The following is a 19,600-nucleotide window of genomic DNA, read 5'->3' as shown; positions in this document are numbered from 1 at the left end:
TTGAGTTTCTGTATTCCTTCTGTACTCTCAACAGGCTTAGAAAGCTCTGCTGACACCCTTCCTCTGGGAGGTTTGGATACACACTGATTTTAATTACTTTGTTTCTTAGGTTAAACCTCTAGATACCAAAGACTTTGCTAATTATAAAGACGAGGCGTTGGAAATTTATCCGACTATTGTGTACGCCTGTACAGCTGTATTTTGACGTCATTGGTTATTTTGGTTATTTGAGAGTCTAACACTCGACATTAAAACCTTAGTTATATAACATAATTGTGAATGGTTTTTGCTAAAAAATAACTAAAATTAACGATATTTATTTGCATTTCAAAATTTATTTAATCATTAGTTGGATATGAGGATCGTCTGGTGAATTATAGCTGAATTTGTGATAAAGTTACGCATCTCTTTTGTATTAAAAATAGCCAATAATTGTTAGTGACAATTTTCAGATGTCTTCAAATATTTTTCCTGAGGTTTTATGGAATGGAATTTTAGGCGATGAAGAACAGAAGGGACCAGAAATTTCGAATATTATAAACAGTAAATAATTTTTTTTGTAAATGTCGTCTTCTGTTTAATCGTAGGCAAAGAAATGATATCGCATAAATTAATGTATTAATCTTACTCTTCAATTAATTTATGGGAATTTTGATTCAAAATATCCACCATTAAAGAAAAAATATCACAGAAAGTTTCGTTAAGAATGCGAATTAAAGGACGACCTTTTACTAAGAAGTCTTTTAAAGTTTATTACAATAGTTTTGAGGCATGAATTATTGGAGGATTTTATAAAGGTTGGAAAAAATAAAACTGGGAAATATAAAGACGACTTTTGGACTCAATTTTTGATTAAATAGTTCAATGAACATAAAATACTGCAATTGAGCAGTGAACATGGAGATTGTCTAAATTTCGTCTTTAAATTTCGGAGTATTATTTATATAAATTCAATGAACAATTCTGATAAATTCAGGTTCGTCGGTGCCACTGCCAAGCAAAGTGTTTATGATACCCAACTGCCAAGCCAACCAAGAATAGGAGAGTCTGCGTTTACAATACCATCAGATCCAAAAAGAAAAAAGTTTGGACGTAGGCTCTTTAATTGGATCATAGGAATTCCTTACAGAGAAATATCCCGATTTTGTAAAAACTATTACATTGATAAATAAATATTATGAAGTTATATTTTTCAATAATTCATTTAAATCAGGTAGAGAGAGAATTCAATCTTGAATGAAAAGTAATGAAATAATTGATTACTGTTGAAAAGTACATGGTTACATGCATACAAGATACGTGACATTAATTTTCTTCTTATAAACACTCACTTAATGTACTTCAAACCAAAAGTAAATGTTCTAAAGGACTGATAGATGTAATTTCAAGTTACCAACCCATTACAGGTCCTATCAACAACGGTACCATTTAAACATTTATCTGGGTAACAATGAGGAAGATATCGTCGTTATTTCAACTTAAAAAGTGATGAATTCTGTAAATTATGTTCATTGTCTTTCCACTAGTCACTTTTACGCAGACTATGGACAAATTAAATATTTCAAGATAGAAAAACTAAAGTTGTTTCCTTGTTTTGTTTTTAAATAATTATTTAATTCCTTACAATTACAAAAGACGACATTTTGAAATGTCAGCATTTCTGGAAAAGACGACCTTTGTTACGATCTTTTCAGTACCCCAGAAAATGCGTCAAATTTGCGTAGATTTTCTGATGCGCTATCTTTAATTAGCAAAGTCTTTGCTAGATACTACTTTAACTTTAGTCATAATAAACACAGCACAATTCTGGTATATATATATGAAAACAGGTTTCAAGGCTTTTAAAGGGACTTAAAATGATCATCCATGCAAAGATGGCTATGACTGATTTATCAGATAACTTTTTTCTGATTAATATTGTGGAAGATTATGTTCGTTTTTCTAGGATTAAAAGCATATTCAGATAACTCACAAATAGCACAATTGAAAATAAACAATTTTTAAAATTCAAACATTGATATCTAATTCATGATTAGTGAGGCAAAGCTGAGAATCTGGGTTCAACATCTTTTCAGGCATGGAGGGCTGCTTGAAATTATGCATATCGTGTTATTAACAAGGTTTGCAATAACAAATGCATGTATAGCCAGGCTTATTGATGCTTCTTGCTGGAGCAACAATCTTCTACTCTTTCAAATTCACTGGTAGTCTGCTTCCCTCGTAACCTAATATAGCTAATTTAAATGCACTTAGTTTGCATTCATATTCAAAATTTTTAAATGCATTTTTTGCATCCTTAATTATAATTTGCAAATACATTTTTATGTTTATATTAATAAATGATAATAATTTTTATTATTATTAAATTTTATAATTAATTCTAGATTTTAATGTTTATTAAAGTAATAATTTTTTTTAATTTTATAAAAAACCAGTGAATTTTTTCTCCGACTGTTGTATCTTCTGTTTATCTGATCATACATCTGTTTTAGATTCTTCTCTTTAAGATCTACACATTCTAATCTTTTGTAGACAAGGGAAAAATGCATTTTGACACATATTTCTGATTATTACCCTCTTGTTTATGTCTGATCTGATTAAGTATTCCAGCATTTCAGGATTCTGCATTCTCAACACTTCTGCTTAACTAACAAGGAAAGCTCAAGAGACATATTTATTACATTCTTACAAAGTTTAAAACTAAAGAACGAGAAGTTTTGACTTAAATTTTAAGTTCATGGTTAAATGCCACTTCTGACCTAATTTAAACCTGAACTTTAACCATGAGGTTAAATATTTAGCCCCGTGGTTAAAACACAGGGTTAAAATCTTGAAATCCCGCAATCCCTATTTGTCATATCATCATTCAGCGGTAAGCGGCATTCAACTAATTACGATATATTTAAAAGTAAAAACCTTAATTTATTAAATTTCACGTTTTAGATTAATTAATGTTTGCACGTAAACCCAAAATATGGTTGTAACTGGAAATACATTTTGTTTTCAGTCACGTAAATAATTTTAAATTTAAAGAACAGTTGATTACCAATAATTACATAATAATTCTCCGTAAATCCTTTTCTCTGATTGGTTCAGATTTTTTCCCAGGAAAAAGGGAGATATTGTAACTTACAAGAAATCATCTTTATTAATTCAGTTTTTTACAGAATAATTGGTGAGGTAAACATGGACTTATCACAAAGTTTTTGAAAAAATGCCCGAAAAATGCGGGAAAAATGAGGGGGGAAATTATTTTTCCTACATTTTGTTGTCAAATTCAAAAACTAGATCACAATTCAGGTCTGCATGCAATAAATCAGAGAGAAATCTCTAGTTATAAAGTCAGAAGGCTTCTTGGCCTTTAGGAGAGGAAAAATGCGGGAAAGGGGGGGAAATGGTATAAGGAGAGGGGGTAATGGATTATAGAGTCCAGAATTGAGTTTCCCGACCCCATGTTTATGACATTAAACACCCCGCATGGACCTAACGCAAAGTTTTTGAAAACTATGACCGGAAAATGCGGGAAAAATTATTTTTCCCCCATTTTGGTTTTTAATTAAAAAACTATCACAATACAGGCCTGCATGCAAAAAATCAGAGAGAAATCTCTAAAAACGAAGTCAGAAGGCCCCCCCCCTTTGTATGGAAATGTGGACATTCCCCTTTAAAATTGAGAAAGTTTAATATTTAAGTAGCTATTCATTATTTTACAGAACTTTTAACCTCAAACTTAAAATTCTCGCATTGTTTAGTTTTAGACTCAGGGTGGAAAAAAATAAGTGGGGTTTGTAAATTCTGATTATATAATAATTAATAATAATAATTAATAATTAAATTCCGAGGATGTAATAATTGAGAACTAAATTTAAATCTTAATAAAATCTTAAAACCCTAGCTTGAAGCAAAAAATTATTGTTTTTGTGGAAATTTTACTTGAGCAAATTTTCTCATTCAAAGTGAGGTTTGCAGATTCAAATTTAATTTTTTATTAAAATGAGCTATATGCTTTATAACAAGCTTTTTCATTCCAAGCTGATCATTTTCATTTCAAAACGATCAATTTCCATTTTTGAAAAAGATTGTTTTGAAAACGATAGTTTCGTTTTTTATTCTTATTAAACTATCATATTTTAGTTTTATCCCTTTTAAAAACGATGGTTTTCAAAAAGATTACTTACTTCTCAATTTTTTTTTTCATCATTAACAAAACGAGACAAATGTTTTGAAAAAAGTTATAATTCCCTATAGACAATTCATGGTCTGTAAGTTAAAGGATATTTGAACACCGCCCATGAAAAAATTGATTCTGTTATGATGGTATAGAGGACGCGAGTCAAACTCTAATAAAAAAACGCATAAAGAACTTGCAGTATATATATTTCTTATAACTTTTTACTAGAGGGTTTAGAACTTGAGTAAATATCGATATCACACGTGTGGATGTTTTTTAGTACAATGCCCCGTATCCGTTCTATCTCATTCTGTTGAATCTTGTGGGATTTGTTTAATGCGGCCAGGCATCGTCTTCCACAATGGATTTCTTGTTGCAAATTAAAGACAAATGGAGAAAGTCAAATATATCCAACAAAACGGGAACAATTTTTTGACTCTTTAAATATGAGAAAATTTTATCTGGTTAATCTTTTCATGAAAAGGAAAGCAAATCCAAATTTACCCCTAATGGGAATACCAAAATCGAACAAAATTACTATCTCAATTTTTTTCAATTTCAAATTATTTTTTAAAACTATCGTTTTTAATAATTGTTTCATTTTCATCTATTTTCCATTTTTAGCAGAAAGATCAAATGCCGTTTTTCTAGGCAGTATCCCTACTTGTATATACATATGTAGTTATAACACTAAAAGTTTTGATACTTATATTATTAAAATTCCTAGCATTAATCATATCTGTTCATTAAGTTTGAACTTTTTATAATAATTTTTTATTGAAAATAGAATAAAATGTCTAAAATGAATGCATTAATTTTTCTTTGGAAAATTTCTGTGTTCCATTCCGTAAATTGAATCGACACATAGAATAGACATCAAAACACATAGAATAGACAAATAGACACATAGCATATAATACATACTATAGAATGAGATACAGATTCATAAAATATAAAATATATATAATGACGCTGGATAGAAATTGAAATGCACAGAAAAGACATATAGACACATATACTATCTAGAGATGTCAACGATAGTGTAACGTAACGTAAAATGTAAGTTTTTGTTCGTTACGTTACAATGAAACATTTGGAAATATTCTATATAATGTGAACGTTAAATGTTAACCTTATGGGATCGAGCTCTTACCTAACAATAATGCTAGAGGAACATACCCCCAATGTTGTATAAGGGTATTCAAGTGCAGAAAATTCATTATGTAACGTTACTCTATGCCATACAATTTCAAAATGAATTTTGATAGGATTAACTATGTTTATATCTATCCATGTTAATCTTTTAATACATACATTCAACTTAAACTACACTGTAAACATGTGTTGGAGATAGCTTAAGTACATTATATCTATCATTGCTAATCTTATAAATGCATACATTAAATATATCAACATAAAACTTGTAATTAGGTCAATTGACCTTAACATAAGATATCTGAAATAAACTAGTTGATATAGAGACTCCTCTTTGATTACTGCGAGATAGTAATTTGGTTTTTGTTGAAACATAAGAGCTAAGATAGTGGTTTGGCATTGATTTGAGCTGGTGTCTGGTTGACATTCATAGCTCATGAAATCATGCCCATTGGATTGACATTTATTGATTACTAGCTAGTGTCTGTGTTGCCATCGATAGCTGACAAGTTCTTGTTGAACCATATGAGCTGACATCATGCCCATTAGTTTGACATTGATAATTTACAAGAGAGTGTCCGCGTTTAGACATTGGCAGCAAAGTGAAACTAAGTTGTACCTGGATAGATATGGATTTTAAGAACCCTTATGGAGTAGGGCATTTACTACATATGGGTTTATAAAATCAGGGAGTTAATATGTCGAATTCTTTGATAATATTTAATTAACCCTACCCGATTGGCCTATTTTTGTTTAATATGAATGGGTTGGGGTGTTTTCCAACTCCCCCCCCCCCTTATAATTCTGCACTTAGAGTTGAGATAGAAGAGTGTGATACATGTTCCGAGTCAAACTGTTAAAGGCCTGCACATTAAAAAATAGACCTCTAACCTTAATGCTTAAGGGAGGATTTTTAAAAAGTTAAAAAGTACAAAGGAAAAATTTTCAAAAATATTAATTTTCACTTTTGACAAATATTAGTTTGTGACACATGTTATTATATCCAATTTGCAAGACATTTTTTTGTTACACCGACCCGAAGTTTGACCATTTTAGCAATATTTGTTTACAACTATTAAGTTGAAAAATTGAAAAAGTTTTAGCGTTCTAATGTAAGCTGTTTTAAAGTTTTTTAGAAAAAAACCACAACAGGGTGGGACCCCCTTCTTTCCCCCCCCCCCCCCAATGGTGATAGATTTAAAAAAATTTATCTACACTATATAGAATGAATTTATTATTGTTTTGAAAATAAATGTTAAGAATAATAAAAATAAACATTATAGACTGGACGCATAGTTTTTCACAATAACATTTCGTAGATATACAAACATATAAAATCGACAAATAGAAACATATAAAAGACATAAAAAAGATAGGTAGAAATAAAGACACATAAATAGACACATAGAATAAACATATATAATAGAATATATAGAATATATAAGAATAGAAATATTACACATAAAATAGACATATAAACACGTATAAACCTTTAGAACCATTTATTAGACAGAATGGCATTGGAGAGACATATGGACGCATATAATAGACATATAGACACGAAAAATAAACATAATTATATTAGATAGATATAAAGGTCCATAAAGTAGACATATAGACACATATATACACATAGAAAATCCATATAACACATAGACAAACATGTAAAGCTGCACTCCTGCTGCAGCTATTAACCATATCTCTGCTGGAGTACTTGAAAACCAGGATATGCTAGGGGGGGGGTCAATTTGACCCCCCCCTCTAAATCCCATGTTTGATGTCCAAATATGACAAATGATACATCATTGGAAAGCTCTTGTGCTCTACTTTTAGAATCTGCAAAATAATTTGCAAATTTGCAAAAATTGAATTTTTTATCGCAAAATCCAGTTATATAGTAAAAATCTTTGCAAAAAAAAATTTGTCCAAAAAATGAAAAATTATACATTTTTGAAAAGCCCTTGACCATGCCATTTTAAATATGCAAAAGTTTTTGCAAAATTTTTAATAACCTTATTCTTAATCAAGAAAAACTAATAATGTGCAAATTTCCTTTGACAGGTTGTTTGCAAAAAAATTGCAATTTTTTTCGCAAAACTTGTGCAATTCGTTTCTTTATGTCAAAGGGATTCCAAAAAGCTAAATTTTATCAAAATAAAAACTAAATAATACAGTTTACATGGATCACATTTTAAGTTTCGTAGTTTAGGTGACATCAAAAGCTAAAAAAACAATTTGTAAGATGAAAAGCTATAGGATAGAAAACGAAATCGCAGTACATTGCATAATTAGATATACAAACAACAACTAAAAAATTTAGGATTTTGAAGAAGTTAAATATTCTAATGCCTTCATCTTTGCAACCCAGGCCAACAAAAGGCTGGGGGGTCTGAATCTATGTACAGGCCCCCCCCTAGAAAAAGGCCTTAGAGAATAGGTATAAGGTTAAAATGAATGTTTATAGCCAAATTTTTCAAGGCCAGCTCAATGAAAATTTTTTTTTGTGATCTAGATATTTATTATCTCCGTGTCGAGATTATGTTAATTTTACAAAATTGTTTACATGTAACACAAATAAAAATATTTTACAACAATATCGTTGTTGACTTTAAAAGTCAATATAATAAAATAAAAGAGATCTAAATGGATATTTCTAACATTTATTTAATAAAAACGAAAGTTTTGAAATAGTTTCCCAAGTAGGGTTAAAATTGGTTGGTTAAAAATGAATAAAGAAACTATAAATTGACAAACATCAGTAGCAACTTCATGTGAGCTATGTAGAACTTCATGTTGGTAGTGCAGATCAACTAGAACTGTAACAACAGGTTTCTGCACTCTCCAGGCTCTCGTAGGATGTATAATCCCCAACAATATTTCCAGGTTCGATTAGTAAACTCTTTAGAGTTGAGATTATCCTCTTGTGGAGGAGAGTGGGTGAGTATCCTCTTGTGGAGGAGAGTTAGAACTCTTGGAACATTTTGATGGGCTGGATGTAGGCATCGTCTGCTGCTGCTTAAGTATCTATATTAACAACATGCAGGAGCCAGGGTAGCTCTCTGAGACTGAGTTGTGATCATCTCAAGTGTTTTTGGCTGACTGAGTACCGGGAGGTGTAGAGAGTGGCGGGGGAAAGCCGGAAAGGCGGGGTGACATGTGGACTACTGCATGTAGGAAAAGGATTCATAGATTTATAGACAGTATGGCTGCATATATATACTACACAGAATGTCGTCTTCCTTTTATTTCGAATTTGTGTTAACAATCGTGTACATTCATTTTTGAAAAACGAAATTAAGAAGAGAACAGTTAAGTTACGGATGCGTTTTTTTTCTTTGTTTTTTCCCGCCAAATTTAATGATACATTTATATTCAAGTATTGGTGAGGCAGCAGTTCAAGAGAAAAGAAAAAACAAAATACATTATTTATCATGTGATAGTATATCTGTATTCAATAAAACTGAGGGTTATTACTAACACACTTTGTGTTGTCGCATATTAGAATGTGCTAAAAATAAATTTGTGCATGTTTTCATAATACATGCACAGGAGCTAGTTTTCTTTTTTGAATAAAAAGAGAATTTATGTTAGCTCATTAGTTTTGAGACTGCATAAACTGGATAAATGAAGGAACAGTATAATTAAAAATCAAACCAACGAGGAACGCTTTTAAATTTAAGCAAAATTATGCTAACTCGTTAGTATTGAGGCTTCATAAGCAAGGTGAAAGAAGGAGCGTAATAATTAAGAAATATACTAAATAAGAACATTGATGGTTCATCGTTAATAATATTGAGGCTTCATAAGCAAGGTGACCGAAGGAACATAATAATTAAGAAATATACTAAATAAGAACATTGATGGTTCATTAAAATTAGACCGATAACTTTAATAGTTTGGGTGCTAGGGAAAGTTAAAAAAAATGCCTAAAAAGGGTCAAATAAGTAAAAAAAAAACCTTTGCTTAAAACAAATATCAAAGTGTGACACAAGTTTCTAAATGCATTTTTCAAGGACTTTTTATAAATATATATTTTTTAGATCTGTACCTTTAGTCACAAAAAAGTTATGACTATTTTAGATTTTTTTCACAGACCAGACTTTTTTCCGCCCTGTGATAGTGTCAAAAATGAGAGTGATGGGACAAAAAAAACTACAGGGTGGAGGGGGGGGGCTGTTAAGGGTTAAAATAGTTTTAATATTTCAAAGGATTCTTTATCAGGGTAACTACATAAGTAGTCGTAATCTTAGCAATATTCCCACTTTAAGGTTTTCAGATTGTTGTCCACTTCTGTAGCGCACCAATATTTGAGACCTTCCCAGGCTGAACAAGTTGTAAATAATTTTCCTCTAGTATCTCGGAAAGGAAAAACGCATTTATTATTAACCTTTTTTCTGTATTGTTTTTGACTACCGCATGTCTTAACAAACTCCAATTTTCTCAAAACATTGTGATTGTCAACATAAGTAGCACACCAATTATTATAATCCTTATAATAAATTGGACTTGTGTACCATTTATTCTGATACATGAATGGGAAATGGCAAAAATTGTTGGTAGTTGTTAAGCATTGGATAATTGGAGTTTCAGCTTGTATAAGGCCGACCAGAAATCCCAGCATGATATACAGCAGTCTCAAAGTATTCTAAAATAAACAAATAGCATTATCAATTAGATTTTAAAGGAGCCAACATTAGAACTCCTTCAAGATAATTACTTGCATACAAGTTGCAAAAAAGTTCATAGAGGCCCAAATGCAATTATTGCGCAATTATGCACGGTGCAACCCCAGCGATTGTTAACGAAGGGTAATTTTTAATAGTTTTTAACAGTCCTTAATGGTCGTTAAAAAAAGACCAACTAAAGCAAGAGGAGGACAACATTTTTAAGAATTAATGAAATTTTTCGTAAATAATGTGTTGTTCAGAAAACAAACTAACGATGGACTTGGATCGTTTAGAAATGGAAAACGATAGATTTTTAAAAACGAATTTTAAAATACAAAACTAATGATTTAAAATTTGTGGAACAATCTTGATCATTCATGAATGCTTTAGTTCTTTGTTACCAGAACGAATGAATTTTCTGAAAAATTGTGAAAAAAAAACAATATTTTTAACTAAACAAAAGCTTTTTCAAACAAACTTTTAAGATAATTTTTTTTAATAAAATAATGTTTTTATAAAACAAACAATTTTATTAAACTATTAACAAAAATGGGTTAATCATTGACAATGAATAAGCGAAATGAAAAAATCGAGCGTGTTTATTTCTAACTAACAATTTGGCATCAATTTCTACGTTTTTAAATAAAAAAACCCTGATCTTTTCAAAAAACCTTGATCCTACTCATCTCAAACCTTGATCCTACTCATCTCAAACCTTGATCCTACTCATCTCAAACCTTGATCCTACTCATCTCAAATCTTAATTCTACTCATCTCAAACCTAAACCCTAATCATCTCAGTTATGAGAATGGAAGGTTTAAAAAAAGGTTTTAATATGTTTCTAACATTATTCCGTATGCAATCCGTAAACCGTAATTCTGATTATGTAATTTGAGATAGATTAACATTCCTGCCCAAACTGGGAAAATCATTATTTCAGGTTCCATTTAACATGGTCTTCACAATTGTCAAGTTTTTATTTTATATTTTTAGGGCACGGACAGGCCAATTGGTCAAACGGGATTGCTCTGAAATAAAAAAGGTTTAAATTTTTAATATTATCCCCGCCATTATTTTTTAAATAGGTTTTTAGTTTTAAGTCATTCATTTCTTAAAAATTGAGAAAATATTGGTAACCATTAGATTCTTAAAAATTTGAAACATTATTGATATGAATTCTTTACATTCCTGCAATTAAGTGACAAAATATTTCTTTAATATTTTTTTAATTCAAACGTGTAGATTAAATACCTAAAAAATACAACAATCGCCGTGAAAACATATCATCATCAAACTTATCGAAATATTTTTGAAATTACGAACATGATGTTAATACTAAATTGTTTATGTAAACTGAAAAGTTTCAGACACTAAAATGTAACCCTTAAAAGTTCAAATCAACGAGGTTATAGTGTATAGAGTGATGATGTACACTATTCCTTTACTAATTGTATTGGCCATCAACTATACCGAGAGTGTACTGCATATTTGTTTATTATAAGCAAGGTTATAATGCAAGGAAAGTTATTTCAGAAGTGTACGCATCATTTGTACTGCAGTGTACTGTCTCTGGGCGGTAATGTAAACACAAGACGGATGTCAAAGCCTGACATGGGATCCATCTTTCACATAAAAAATCAATGAAATATTCTGGCCATAGGGAATTAATATGTGAATTATCAAAATTATCAAATTAATTGCTTTTAACCTCCTCAGATACTAAACGAACACTGATGCATCTATTCTTGTTTACAAATTTCACCCAGAGAGAACTGGTGTTAATATGTACGCAAAGTATATGCAACTGCAATTAACTTTCCTTGCATTATAACCTTGATTATAATTTGATTCTGGCCTAACTTATCGTATATCAATATAAGTAAACAGTTTTAAGTGTACAGTACAGCTAACTGAGCACACAGGTAGAGAACTATCATCCCCCCTGGCTCAAATACACTTGTGAAAAGGTTAGTCTTTATAGTATGCATTGACAATGTAATAAAAACAACCATATACCACTGGAACAACAAATCAAGCATTGTTTTTAAAAAAAATGTTTGCCTGCGCCTCGTCTGGAAATATCCTAGCTACAGCCCTGGCAGAAACTTTGGTTGCTGAAGTAACTATAGGCTACTACAGCAGGAACTATGGTTTCTGAAGTATCTATGGTTAAAGTAGGAACTATGGTTGCTGAAGTAAATATGGTTACAGTAGGGACCATGGTTGCTGAAGTAACTATAGGTTACTACAGGAGGAACTATGGTTTCTGAAGTATCTATGGTAACAGTAGGGACCATGGTTGCTGAAGTAACTATAGGTTACTACAGTAGGAACTATGGTTTCTGAAGTATCTATGGTTACAGTAGGAACTATGGTTGCTGAAGTAACTATGGTTACAGTAGGAACTATGGTTGCTGAAGTAACTATAGGTTACTACAGTAGGAAATATGGTTGCAAATATAGTTACAATAGGGACCATGGTTGCTGAAGTAACTATGGATACAGAACGAACTATGGTTGCAAATATGGATACAGTAGGAACTATGGTTGCAAATATGGTTACAGTAGGGACTACAGAAGTATCTATGGTAACATCAAGGACCTCCAAGGACAAACCTCTCTCTGCCTTATCTCTCTGAACAAGTATAAAGCCTGGATGTACTGTATTCTCTCTTTACTCTTACATCTGGACTGGGAGAGTTTGTATCAATCTAATATTATACACATGGGGGACATTATTAAACATTCTTTGTCATGTATGGAAGTAATTATCTTCCACAGCTAGAAAATTTGAGAAAGAAAGTTTATTTTAGAAATTATAAACAGAACTTTAAAGAAACTTTCCTAATTTCATAAGTGATTTTTTCTAAACTATTTCTGGGATCAAAGAAACAAAACAAATTTAAAGCTTTAAAACGCCAGAGCCATTTGCAATTTTTTTCTTTGGTCTAGGGATTGGTGGTTTCAACTTTTCTTTAAACGAACTGATTATTTCCAATTACGGATCAAAAAAAACAATTGTTTTTAGAAATGGGGTTATTTTTTAAAATAAATAACTAATAAGTGTTTTTTCTTCTCAAATTCATCGTTTTGTTATCTGGATCACAAAATTAAGAAAAATATATTTCCTGGGCTGAAAACTGCAGATTGGTGGATATCGAGATTAATGCTTGATCGTCTCTTTTTCTTAATATCGAGACTAACTTAATCTTGTACTTGTATCCTAAAAAGTGTATAATTTCAACCAATCAGAGTTGTGTATATGAAGTTGATAAATTTGAAATTTTGCGCGCCATTTAAGATTATATACAGAAACTAGAGGAACTCTCTAATTTTAAAAACCGGTTTTGATTTTTCTCTACTATATCCAAGAAAGAACGGTTTAAGAAGAAAATTAGAAGTGTGTCCATTGGATACTCAGATTTAGTAATCGGGATTCCAGATATCTCATTCTGAAGTTTTCAGCTCTGAAAATATAAATTTTAAAATGTTTAAAAGTAGAATTAACTATTGAGTGGAGATCCATAGATAAACTTCAGTCTACGTCTTATGGAAAATAAGAAATTTTAACTACACAAATTCAAGAAAAAAATATTAGAGCTATATAACATTGTGAACCATACCCCTAAAATTACCCTGTTGTAAAGTCATCTCTGACAAACTGTACCTCTGTTGGACCCTCCATCCACTTACCAAACCAAACATTTCCAAGGCTTCTGCGTAAATATAAACAATAACCTCATGGAGCTAATAAAACTTAAAGTGCATCAAAAGAACCTATTTAAACATGATTTTCAGTGAATCATTTACCAATAAACAGTGAAATTACTTTAACCAGACAAATTTTTATTTTCAGAAGAATTAAATTGCTTTAGACTTCAGTTCAAACAACTTTTCGCCGTACCACAGTTTTCTAGATTGTAAGTTCCGTATACCTAATTCACAACAGTACCTTTTAAAACCTTTATTTATCGATTCACAACAGTAATAAAATATGATCTGCAAAACCTGCAAAAACCTAGAGTTTCCAAATCCTGCTAAACCTGCAAAAACCTAGAGTTTCCAAATCCTGCTAAACCTGCTAAACCTAGAGTTTCCAAATCCTGCTAAACCTACTAAACCTAGAGTTTCCTAAACCTGCTAAACCTGCTAAACCTACAAAACCTAGAATTCCAATACCTTTTAAGCCTTTGTTCAATTCTCAATGGTACATGTTTCTAAACCAATTGTTCGATTCACAACAATACTCATTTATTGATAAAACCCTCAACTGTTTAATCTTTATTAACAATTATTATTTATATGCATGTACGCCAATAACAATTTGTATTTTGTAGGAAACCTTCGTTACTGTGATATACATTTTCAAGAAGTTGTTCTCATCTATGTATGGCCGGTAGAAAAGAGTGTTTCCCTAGCCAATTCGCCTTATTTCCCTCTTTTGAGTATTATTCCTTTTGTTCGGCTCACAAACATGTTTCTGGTTCACACTATGTGGACGGTAAAAAAAGGAGTTCTGTATACACGCAAAACCTGTATCATTGAATGAAAAATTTCCGGCAAACAGAATTTGGAAACTGGAAATTTTGTTATTACTTATTTGTTTTTTCTTTTGAATAAGTTCAAGATGTTTCTAATGTTCTTCTGTAACGGTTTCCGAAAGTTTTCAAAACGTTGCAAAATTCTGGAACAGAGTTCCGGAAATTTCTAGTTTCATTTTGGACATTTTTCATTAATTGCTTCATGATTCAATGACTTCATGACGATTGACATTAGAAGTTACTCCAACTACAGCTAAACCAGAGGCCCAATTTATTACATAATTTATAACTTACTGCTTTTTTCCCATAAGTTTAAGATGTTTCTAATGTTCTTAGAACATTGTTCCACAACTTTCCGGAATGATTTTCCCGGAACTTTCCAAAATGATATTCAATTCGGAATGTTCCAGAATTCCAGAATAGAGATCCGGAAATTTCCGGTTTCTGTTCTGTAAACTGGACAAATGTTCAAGCTCCGGCTTCCTTTTCATCCGGAAATGTCCCAGAATTAGGGTTTCCAGTCGTAATTACGCGTAATTACACGTAACACTCTCTTTCACTTACGGAGAAGCATTGCGCAAAATTAAGTAATAATTACAAAAACGAAAGAAAGTCTAGTTTGGCGTAATTAAGGCGTAATTACGCGATATTACGTAATACGAAACCATTCCGTAATTAGTACAGTACATATTAATTCGTCAATTCTAGCGATATAATAACCATCAAAATCGATGTTAAAATCCACAAGAAAATAAACAAACAAAAAAGATGGTTTGACATTTTTTTAATGGGCTGTCTAATTGACAAGAGGGAAACGAACTCAGATCATGAGATTGAAAAAAGATAATTTGCAAATATTCACTTTTTAAAGAATGTTTTAAGAAAATTATTATTCCTTGAGATTGTTTCTGATTGAAAGATTGATTGATTGAAAACAAACTGTTTATTTTATATGTCAAGTTTATAAAGTGGTGGTAAGGGTCGATCTAATTAACGAACTTTTACGTAAATCAGGGGGGGGGGCGGCTTTTCTAAAGAGGGGTATTTGAACCTTTTAAAGAATTGGAAATAAACAATACTCTTTTTTAAATAATGAATTATAGTTTACAATTTAAAAAAAAACTATTTTTCTGTTCATTCTTGTGAGTTCAGTCAAAAAATCTTTGATGTATTTAGATTCTCCTGGAAGGTTAAAATGTTCTCCTGTCTAGGTTGGTTTGTATGGAGGTTTCACTATTTAGGCGTAATTATTGCAACATTTGGTAGAAATAACGCGAAATTACGCAAAATTATGTTGTAGAAATTACAAAAAATGAAAATTATTTCGCGTAATTTCACGTAATTAAATAATCTGTTACGTTGGAAACCCTACCCAGAATTCCACTTTATGGAACAAATTTCTCAAATAACGACAACGAAAAATAAAGTAAAAATTATACAGTATTCTAATTAGATAGTTAGAAACATATTTCTCAAAAGAAATTTGTTATTAAATCAAAGCTAAAATCGATTACTTCGTTTTTATTATTATATTTGATTTCTTATTTTCTTTGCATTTATTCGCAGATTTCTTCAAATTGTTCAAATATTGTCTTTTCAACGATAATTCTAAAAAATACGCAAAAAAATCTTTGTGAATAATGAGAAAATAGAAACTAATAATTAAACAAGATTACTTATTTTTGAAGATAAGATTCATTTTATTTTTTCAACATGTTCCTACACATGGCGTCTGTAGTTTATTGTAGAACTTTTTTACATTTTATGTCGTCGTTATTTAATAATTAAAAAAAAACTAACTCTGAAAACGTATCCACCCCCAAAGTAGGAGTTTTGAATGTCGAATTTGCGCGCAAACTCAGGATTTACAGATTTTTAAAAAGTTTAATATGTCTCAAATGAATCCGAAAGAATTTTTCCACAACACTGCCTACTCAGTTCAACTACCTTACATAGCCGGTCACTCCCTTTAAACCGATCAAATTGACCAAATGAGCATAAATAGTATACGCTAAATTTCAAATAATTTCAAATAATTTCAAATATTTATTATAATGAAAAATTATTAAATTCAAATTAGAATTGGAGCGTACCAAAGCTGTTAAGGCTCCTCCGGGTTATCGTAATTTTCAGATTTATTGCGTATTTGCTGAATGTAATCTGTTTTGAATTTTGATCTATATACAACATCTCATCATATACTGGGTTACCCACACAATATGAGACTGTATATACGACTTAAAAACCTTGAAATATGACGATTTCAAGGTTGCAGTAAGTCTTCTTCTTAGAAAATAGTCTTTCAAGAAATAATTAAGTTTACAGTTACAGGGTACAGTCGTACCATGAATTTAAGGAAACAGTAAATATTTGTGAGCTATTACTAAGTTATACTCTAACTTATATTAAACCAGTTATACACAGTGAAACCCTTAATAACGAATACATCGAAAGATATTTAGTATTTTAATTAAATGATTATATGGAACTCTTTAAAACTGGTCCCGCATATTCATGGCTTTTTATTTATTTTCGCAAATACTGAAATTTACGTAATATAGTATAAAACCCATTGAAAAATTGTCAAGACGACATTTGATAAATTCTTCCGATGTATTCGTTATGAAGGGTTTCATTGTAAGTGTTTTTTCAATCTATCTAATTTCAATCTTTCAAACTGTATAAAAAGAATTCTAATTTCAACTTTTATATGAAATCAGGTTCTTGATCCTGTGCGAATCTTTAACTCCTTATTTAATACTAGAAATTCAAGGCGCTTCGCGCCCTTCTATCTCCTAAATTAATTGTGAACATGTTCTCTTTGTGTACATCGTAAAACAAAACAAAAATAATTCGCGGATTTTTACAAAAAAATTTCGCGGATTTTCAAAATTTTTAAAAATTTAATGACGATCGAATTTTGATAGAGACAAATATTTGAAATTTTGATTTTTCATAAACCTTCCCTGGGGTCCCTAGATGTCCCACAAAAAATTTGGGCCCGATCGGTTCAGCCGTTTTGACGTTTATTGGATACAAACAAACAAACAAACAGACAAACAGACAAGCCAAATTTATATATAGATAAGAGAACCTTTTACGTTATTTATTTAAAAGACTCAAGTGCAAGGAAAGATAAAAAAAATTATAAATCACAAATCTAATCAATTGTTAGTATCAGGTTTCAAAGATATATACCTCTATTTTCAATATTCTTAAAACTAACATATATGTATATATGTATATTTAAGTATATTATTTTTTAGGTTAACCCTTAAAAATGGAGGAGTACTGGAATTGTAGAAACTACACAGTGGAGAGTAAACTTGGTGCATATCCAGGAGTTTTCATCATAATGGCAATCTTCTTAATCATCGGTACCTTCCTCTTCTGGGTTCTTTGCTGCTTCTTCAACAGTATTGAAGAGCACAGGATGAACATCAACATCTTTCTCAACAAGAGGATAACACATATTATGATAGTTACAATCTTCATATTGGTAAATATAGGATTTGAATCAAATAAGTCTTCTTTAGATATATAGATTCTTAAATTATATTCTTATGATCATATTTAATCAATTAATATTCTGGTTGTCTTCCAAATAAATCTTTCAAAAATGATAAAATTTAAGGGAACGTTGAAAGTTGAGTTTATGAATTCTGTAATCAGAAATTTTACAAAAGAAGATTGCCAAAGAGATCTAATAGTTCTACACTATATTTTAGTGTATAACAATCATGTGGAGCAGTATCCAGGGACCAATACCACTAATCATCTGCAAGATTATCAGATACTTCAGCATCATTTGTTCTTTCATCATCGGCAATCTGTTCCTCTTCATCTCAACCTTCAGATTCTTCTTAGTTTATCAGGTTCTATAAACATAAGCTTTAACTACAGTGTCGGCGTTTATATCAATACAATGAATACAACTTTTTATTACTAATGCTTTAATCACTAACAAAAGTTTTTATATTGCAATTTTACATGGTATCTGTTGTTAATTGACAGCTTCTCTTTATTTGTATATTTCTGTGTCTCTAGCTACTGCTTGGAATAATTAAAAATTGAAATATAAAGTCGTCAATATTCATGCAGATAACTATATCATATAGGTTTGTTAATCGTTTTTAAAAACGATCGTTTTTTGTTTCTGTTTTGTTTTTGTTGCAACCAGGATGATTCACGCCTAGCTACAGCCTACAGGGTGTCCCAATAAACACGGGAAATAAGACACAAATACTAAATCATCTTTGTTGTTGTTTAGTATTGTATTATATCATTTCACTGCAGTCAAAATAAAGTAGCGCCTGCTAGAGTTTAATCAATGTAAATGGTAAAAAACTGTTTTTTCTTAATCATGTTGTACTGTTCTTTAATACACTACTGTAAAGAGGAACAACTGTACTGTGTTTGTAACAAGATTTTTTTTAATTTTTCAACATTTACAATTGTTCAACATAAAAAACAAATCTGAACTCTAGCTGACGAAACATCTAGAGCTTTCCTAAATATCTAAATGATCTTCAAACAGTTAAATTTCTATTTATATTTTTAAAATCTCTCCAATTTGGAAGTTTTTTGGTATTTAACCATGGATTATGTCCATTAACTTAAAATCCTCTTAAAATAATTAGTTTAAGCTTCTATCTTTCACATAAAAATCAAATTATCGTTTGTTAGTTTTAAAATTAAACATTTTATGCCAAATGTAAAAGGAATAGTTTTAGATTTTTAATTGTTTTCTTTTTAAAACAAAACAATCTTAAACGAATTTTCAACTTTGATCTTAAACTTTAAAATCGTTTTTCATAAACGATGGCCTTTTTCTCAAGAAATATTATTTTTTTTTATAAAAGCATATCTGTTTGGCTTTTTTTTATGTGTTTGTTTAGAATAACTGGATAATGGAGTTTGATCAAGAGAAGATGGAAAGGAAGTGTCTTTACTCTACCATTCTTCTTGGAGTTCTTATATACCCTGGGTTCCTGTGTGCAGATATTAAACGTGGTAACTTTGATCAAATAATTTTTCATCAACTTAAAGGGACTGTAAGCGTAAT

This window comes from Eurytemora carolleeae, unplaced genomic scaffold (assembly GCF_000591075.1).
Source record: "Eurytemora carolleeae unplaced genomic scaffold, Eaff_2.0 scaffold220, whole genome shotgun sequence".
Taxonomy (NCBI): Eukaryota; Metazoa; Arthropoda; class Copepoda; order Calanoida; family Temoridae; genus Eurytemora; species Eurytemora carolleeae.
The sequence above is the reverse complement of the archived record's forward strand: the minus strand, read 5'-3'. Positions refer to the sequence as shown.